Raw genomic sequence first — 8,532 nt, 5'->3', positions numbered from 1 at the left:
TAATTCAACGATAGCTTGTGGTCAGATTGGAGTCTGTTACATTCAACTGTGACAACCAAAAACACCTTGCTTTGGATTAAGCAAGAGAGGTGGAGTAACCTGGCAGCGGGCTTGGTGATCAAAGGTCAAGTGCTCGAGAGGTGGAGTAGCTGGAAGCGGGGAGAAAGACCTTGGAGAGGCGGAGTAACCTGGGAGCTGTCTTGTGAAGATCCTGAGGCTTGACGCGGGCTTGGTGATCAAAGGTCAAGTGCTCGAGAGGTGGAGTAACAAGAAGCGGGGCGAAAAACCTGAGGCTTGAGGCGGGCTTCGTGATCAAAGCTCAAGCGCTCGATATTGTACTAAAAAGGGAAGTTTTTAGTGCAATCCTTCCAGGGAGTTTCTGGAAGAAGAGTGGACGTAGGCGGGTTGGCCGAACCACTTAAAAATCTCTCTTGCTTTTACTTACTGCTTTTATCTCTCGCTAACCTCTCGATTGCACTACATGTAAACACACCTCTCGAACTAACTCAAACTCGTGCTAACTAAAAGGGGATAACATTTCCGCTGCGCATAAAACTTTGTCTTCACCTCGTGAGGTATCGAACCTAAACATCCTAAGTTCAATACACACGAGAGGTCGAAAAGATTTGCAAAATCTTATACAAGTCTATTCACCCCCCCTCTAGACTTGTACCCCATCCCCTTGGGACCAACAATATGTAGCTAGAACCTTTTATTCATTGAAGTTTTATCACTTGCATCTATGATTGAAGAAATTGCTAGATGCTCATCGGGCGCTCGGGGGGCTCCTAGCGCCTTAGCGACCTAGGTGCCCATGTATTTTTTAAAAGATTTGTTTAAAAATTTTAAATTTTTAAGACTTAAATAATTATAAACTATTTAATACTTTAATAATTAATACTAAAATATTAAATATTAACCTAAAAAACATCTAGAGTTTGAACAATTTAGGGTTATTTCGCTCAAACGATGTTGTTTTTTGATTGAAATAACTCATTTAAAAAGAGAGAGAGAGAGAAGAATAGCTAATCGGCCAACTAGGCACCATAGTCGGTGCTTAGGAAGTCTAGTCGACGCCTAAGAGGCCTAGTGTAATACCCCGAAATATTTTCTTCAAAAAAAAAAAAAAAGGGGGGGGGGGAGGTTTAAATTTTATTTTATTCTAAGGCATTGGCATGCTCAAGTTATGATTCATAGATATTCAGAATAATTTTTGCTAGTTACAATAGTTGTTAATAAGCTGCGATCGTACGTACCGGTCAAGAACCGTAAGAATTTTAGGAACTGGTGTTCGGACCCGATAGTCCTAGGAAATGGATTATTAGACACCATACTATTATTCTTGAATTTCCTATTTAATTAAATTAGCCCATAAGCAGCGGAAATTTATTTTGATCGTAAATCGCTAAATTTTGCGGTGTACCGAACCTAGCCCAATTTTGAGTTTCAGTCTGGGATAAATTTTTGGTTTTGAAAATTATTTGATTTAAATTAGTTTCTACCGAGAATTCATCTGTTTTAATCCCGATCAGTCTAGCTAAGATATTTTTCAAGATCAAACCATAGGAAAGTGACACTTGTCACAATTATTTACCACATGTTGAGGAGACTAGTCAACCAAGTGGATTAAGATTATAAAGCCATTTTTTTCCCCTTCCTTCTTCATTTGGACGAAAATTACAAGGAGAAGAGAGAGAGAGAGAGATCATCTTTTTCCTCCATTAAAGCTTCACCTTCCATAGCCAAAGTTTCTTCACAAGTCTCAAGCTTTTCGGTAAAACTTTAATTTTATTCGGTAGAAAGCTTTATTTTCCTTCCTAGACCTTGAATCTAAGCTTAGTTTCTTAAGATTTGTTGTTATGATGTTAATTTTTTACCTAGGGTTTTGAGTGAAATTTGGGGAAAAAAGTCCAAGATTTGCTTCTACGGTGTTAGTAAACTTTCTCGAGGTAAGGAATCCCTTAAGTAGGTTAAGGTCACTTGAAATTGGATAATTGATTTTTTGGTTGAAATATGATGAGATCTAGGTGGAAATATTGTGTACATGATTGTATGAATAGTATATATGAAATTGTATTTTGCATAATGTATAGGAATAAATTGTTGTGTTGAGGAGATGTGGTAGTTAATATGCCCAATATCTAAATTGGAGATGCTAGGTGTATTATATGATATATGTATGTACGTATAAGTATGGTATATGTATATATGTATATATGTGTGATGTATGTATATGTAAAATCGTGTATACGTGTGTATATGGGTATAAATACATGCCTAATGAGTATGTATGTATAATTAAAATAAACTGTTGTATTATGTATACATACATATATGTGATATATATGTTAACCTTGTATACCTATACGTATGAGTATTGTGGAAATTATACTATGTATATGGGTAGTATGTGAACTTTTATGTGAGTATGCCTAAATTAGGTGAGGCGTTATGTTGATTTTTGGGTGAACTCTAATTTTGGGTGACCCATGGATCCCTTACTTAGTCGTCGTGCTAACTACACTTCAATGTGTTTTTATTTAACAGATGTCATCTAGTGTGGGCTCCTGGAGCCCGATGAGCTCAGGGATATGAGCCAAAAGGTGGCTGAGATAGCCTCTCGGCTATGGTCACCGAGGTGAACTTGGTGGGTTCCAACCCGCGTGAATGGTTCATCGACACTGGTGCAACTAGGCATCTATGTTGCAACCGGGGTATGTTTAGTACCTTTGAAGCCATTGAGGGTGAAAAGGTTTGGATGGGAAACTCTGCTCAGTCCAATGTTGAGGGCGTGGGCAAGGTGATTCTGAAGATGACTTCCGGGAAAGAACTAACATTGAATAATGTGCTGTATGTTTCGGACCTTAGGAAGAATCTTATTTCTAGCTCGTTGTTGAACAAGCATGGATTCAAGATGGTCTTCGAATCTGACAATGTAGTTCTGTCAAAATTAGGGATGTTTGTTGGTAAAGGTTATGTAATTGACGGGCTTTTTAAGTATCGTTAATAAAAGTAAAGTTAATTCGGTTTACTTGCTTGAGTCTTCCAATTTGTGGCACGGTAGACTAGGTCATGTTAATTTTAATTCTATGCGTAGATTAATTAGCATGAACCATATCCCTAATTTTCAAGTTAATACAAATAAGTGTGAAATTTGTGTTGAGGCAAAACTAACTGTTAGGAATAAAATTGTAATAGTTTTGATGAGCCAAATTGTAATTTTAGAAATCCCCTATTTTATTTTTGGAGTGTAGAGTTTGGACCCGGAAGACAAGTCATGACATTAGATTGGTTCGAATTATTGTCTTATAGAGTTCATTTTGTAATGACTCTTGTAAGTCATTTGCTTCCACTATACACATGAGTGTATATGATCCAATAGACAAAACCAAATTATCATTGTTGGAGGACTCAAGTTCGAATCCCATTGAGAACATTTTGAACTTTGAGTACAAGGAATGGAGCTAGTAGTATCACGGCTAAAAGTCAACATTTTGGTCATGGAGGAACTTATGGAGCTAGTCAAAGTCCAATGGAGCTAGTTAAAGTCAAATAGTCAAAGGCGAGAAGAAGAAGATCCACTATCTCTACACCATACGCTACACAATGCAAAGAAGGATCAAATATATTTATTAGATGGATATGATCAAATGAGTTGAAATAGAGTAATGGTTAGAGACTTGAGCATATACCTAATGGTTCAGTGTTTGAATCCTATTTGCTACATTTTAATACTAAGGAAGAAGCCTGGGAGCAAGTTACACGGCCAAGTCTTTGGAGCCAATTTTTGGTCAATAGAGCAACGTATGGAGCTACTCAAGTCAACATGGAGCTAGTTTGCTAAGACCTTATGCGCGTGACCTCTACATTGTTCATGCACGCATGAAAAGCTTTTTGGAAGCATGCTATGGAGCAACTTGGAGTGCAACTTATACTTAGCCATATTTTGCATGCCTCAAATATTTTAGGTTCAGTACGTAATACCCTAAACCAGAAGAAATTTGAAGGTGGTGATTTTCTGAAGATCATTGTTCATACTCAAGCAAGAACCACCCGGAAAATATTTTGAAAGATCAACTTGCCCAATATCAAATCAAGAATACAACAAAGTCAAGAATATCAAGCTCTGAAGGATGCAAAGTCTGCAATATCAAGCTGAGAAGGCAACAAAGTCAAAAATTGGAGGCTACAAGTTTCAAGGATCAATCAAGCCGTAAAAGAAGACTTTGTGAGCAATTTACAGAGGTAATTCGTCAAAAGTTACCAACGACATTAAATGTGCATATCAAAATGGAGATTTCATCAGATCAAATTGGCAAGTTATCAGATCAACGGTATGGTCATTAAATGAGAAGGTATGGCCATCAAGATCAGATTGGAATGACCAATCAGATCAAGTGAACGTTCAAAATTTGAATGTTCATAACGGGCAAATAATTCTTTGAATTATAAAAAGCCCAAGAAGACTTGAAGAACAGCACGAGACATAGAATAGAGGTGACGGTTGAGATCTCAGACAAGGAACACACAGCACTACGAACCAAAAACGTGAAAATCAACAAGTGGTGCTACTGAGCGGTGAATGCGATAAAAATACAAAAGTGCTGAGATATTGAGCTATACACGAGAGGAATTCAAGTGTTAGAAAAGAAATCTTTATTTCTTTGAACAACAGCTGTATCTCTACCGAGGGTAGAAAGGAGTGTAGTTGGGTGCGTAACACTCGGGTGAACTAAGTGCAGCTTTGTGCGTAACACTTGGTTGGAACGTAGCTTTGTGCGTAGCGTTCGGGAACGTAGCTTTGTGCATAGCGTTCGGGGAGCGTAGCTTTGTGCGTAGCGCTCGTGAGCTTAGCTGGGTGCGGAGAGTTCGTGGTTGAGTGTAGCTTTGTGCGTAGCACTCGGGAGTTTCACTATTGTATCTAGGTGATTGAAGATAGTGGAAATCTTCCTTGGAAAAGGAATAAGTGGAGTAGGAGAATTACACCATCTCCGAACCACTATAAATCTCTACCTCTCATTTACTTTACTACACTTTACATATTTGCATGTTTTAACTCACTAACCCTTTACGTACTATGTTGATCATATCATCTGGGTTTGTGTGTTCCCACGTTCAAATGTGGCTCAAACTTTGCATACATATTCCTTGAGCTGTTTTAAGGTTTTCCAACGTATTGCATGTCAAGTATCTCTTCAGTTTTACGCAGTTTTGTTTTATAGCACTTTACCGTACGATATTCTGCTGCACATTTCAAGTTGAATTTATTCACTTGAAATCTCTGTTGTTGAAGTGTTATAAAGTTTTAAATTGTTAGAAAAGTCTATTCACCCCCCCTCCCCCTCTAGACTTTTCACTATCCTATCGGGACCAACAAGTGGTATCAGAGTGATTGTCTATTGAGTCAATATTTGACTGCTAGACAGATCTCATAAAACTTCAAGATGAAGAGAGACTTAGCTCCGAACCTATTGTTTTCACTAGACAAATTTGATGATTGGAAAATACGTATACAGGTTCATTTATCCGCGTTACTCGATGAGATGTGGGAGGTAATTACCAGCGGTCCGATCAAAATTCTTAAAGTCAATACCGCAACCGCACAAACGAGCACAACACCGCAAAACATTCCTAAACCCAAGGAGACCGCAACCGCACAAACGAGCACAACACCGCAAAACATTCTAAACCCAAGGAGGAATGGACTCCTGAAGATAGGCAACGAAACAACTTGGACAGCATTGCCAAGGATATACTAATCAAAGCTATCGACGATGCAACTTTCCCAAAGGTCCGAAAATGCAAAACCGCAAAAGATGTTTGGGAAACACTAGTTAAAATGGGCGAAGGAGATGAGCAAGAAAAAGAGAACAAACTCACAATAGCACTAAAGAAATTTGAGGATTTCAAAATGCTAAATGGTGAGAGCATAGCCGAAATGGAAGCAAGATTTATTAAAGTCTTGGGAGAAATTGCTGATCTTGGAAAGGAGATTGATCAGAAGGAAATATCACTCAAAATCCTGCGTGGATTACCGTCAAATTGGGACATGAAAGTCACAACCATGCGAGACCATAGAGATCTCAAAACTCTTACAACCGACAAGCTCTTTAGTGATCTAAAAGCTTATGAGTTTGAGATGAAGACAAGAAAAGAAGAAGAACGCGAAGAAAGAAATACTGCACTAGTCACCGAACAACCGTCTACATCAAGGTCAGTAGATAATAGTGAATTTTTATCTGACGAAAATTTTGCATTGTTTGTTAGGAAATTTAAGAAGTTCATGAGGAAGAAGAACAACAAAAATTTTCCCCAAGCCAATACAACGAGATGGACGAAAAATGAAGGTCCAGATGCAAACTTGTGTTACAATTGTAGAAAGCCAGGACACTTTATGGCAGAATGTCCTTATCCAAAAGTGAGCAAAAACCAAGGTGATAATGCTCAGGAGGACACCAGGGCAAAAGAAAGAAGATTTAAGAAAGACAAAAGGAAAGCATTAATTAGTGACCCACTTGAGTCAAGTGATAGTGATGAGTCATCTAGTGGAGAAAGTGACACCTCAAAGGATGACAATGCTTTATTCTGCATGGATGCTTCAAGTAGTTAATCAACTCAAGATTTATGCTTAATGGCGCATGAAGTTGAAGAAGATGAGGTAACATCTAAATCTTTTGATTCTGCGAGTACTTCTTTTTCTAGAGAGTCCTTCTCTCAATTTATGAGAGATTGTCAGACCGTTATGGACACTCACTCTCAACTCGAAGAGTGCAATAAATTTTTAATTCTTGAAAAAGATGAAATAAATGAAAAATTGCAAAATGCTCTGTCCGAGGTGAAAGAATTGAAGGCTAAAATTATTTACCTTCAAGAAGAGTGTAAATCAAGGGAAGCGAGAGAACACAACCTTAGGGGAGTAATAGCCACATTTACTCATTCATCCAAAATAATGGATAAAATGGTAAATATGCAGAAACCGTCAGGAGATAAAACCGGTTTAGGTTATGATCCATCGTGTTCTCAAGCCTCTCAGAAGTTGACCAATTCTACTACGACTTTAGATAATAAAGTTCAAGTGGTGAAATTTGTCAAAGGTCAAGATTGCACAGTGAGACATGGAATTGGTTATCAAAAAATTGCCAAAAATAGTACTGTTGGGCCGAAGCCTTATTATCAACATATTTCGCCCAGTCAGTCAAAGAAAAGACAAAGTTTTGTTCCCTTAAGGAAATATTCCAATGAGTTTAGTGCAAAACAACATTTGAAAAAGGGAAGATTTTCGAATGGTGGGCCAGAGAGATTTTATCCCTCTGAGCAATATTGGTACAAAGAAATTAAACCATGGGTAAAATCAACGTTTAATTCCTTTAAGGTCTCTTCCCAAGTGCCTAAAAATCGAGTCAGTTTTCAAAACCGGGCACCAAAAGTCTTTTCCAAAATTAGTTATGATTATAAAGTCAACAATGGTTACAAATCACCTTTACTTGGTTCAGTAAGGACAAGGTGGATTTGGGTACCAAAAATTACTAACCCCCAAGGACCCAAGCAAAACTAGGTACCTAAAATGTTTAATTTGTTTACAGGAAGTTTGGTACTTCGATAGTGGATGTTCGCATCACATGACTGGAAACAAATCTAGTCTAGTGAATTTTAAAAATATCGAAGGACCAAAAGTAGTTTTTGGAGGAAAAGATCGATACGGCCTATAACCCCTCACTTATTCCAGTAAGATTAAGGTTCGAAAAATATTTCTTTAGGCTGTAACATTCATGAGATGATCTCCCGATGCCTCAAAAGAATTATTATAAGTAAGGACAGTTAGTGATAAGCTGTGATCGTACGTCCCCGGTCACGAACCGTAAAAATTTTAGGAACTAGTATTCGGACCTGTTTGTCCTAGGAAATGGATTTTTAGACATCATACTATTATTCTTGAAGCCCATAGCAGCAAAAATTTATTTGTGATCGTACATCGCGAAATTTCGCGGTTGGAATAAATTTTTTGTTTTGAAAATTATTTGAATTAAATTAGTTTCTACCGAGAGTTCATCTGATTTAATCCCAATCAGTCTAAGCTAAGATATTTTTAAGATCAAACCATAAAGAGGTGACACTTGTCACCATTATTTACCATGTGTTGGGAGGAGACTAGTCAACCAAGTGGGTAAATATTTAAGCATTTTTTTCCCCTTTTCCCTTCACTTGGCCGAAATAGAGAGAGGGAGAGTAAGGTGGGATTTTCATCTTCTTCTTCAAAGCTCCGGGAGAGTAAGGTGGGATTTTCATCTTCTTCTTCAAAGCTCCAGGAGAGTAAGGTGGGATTTTCATCTTCTTCTTCAAAGCTCCAACACTCCATAGCCAAGAATTCATCTTCTTCTTCAAAGCTCCAACACTCCATAGCCAAGAAATTCTACACAAGTCTCAAAATATTCGGTAAAACTCCAATTTTATTCGGTAGAAGTCTCAAAATATTCGGTAAAACTCCAATTTTATTCGGTAGATAGCTTTATTTTCCATCCTAGAACATGAATC

Source organism: Ipomoea triloba, chromosome 3 (genome assembly GCF_003576645.1).
Source record: "Ipomoea triloba cultivar NCNSP0323 chromosome 3, ASM357664v1".
NCBI lineage: Eukaryota > Viridiplantae > Streptophyta > Magnoliopsida > Solanales > Convolvulaceae > Ipomoea > Ipomoea triloba.
The sequence above is the reverse complement of the archived record's forward strand: the minus strand, read 5'-3'. Positions refer to the sequence as shown.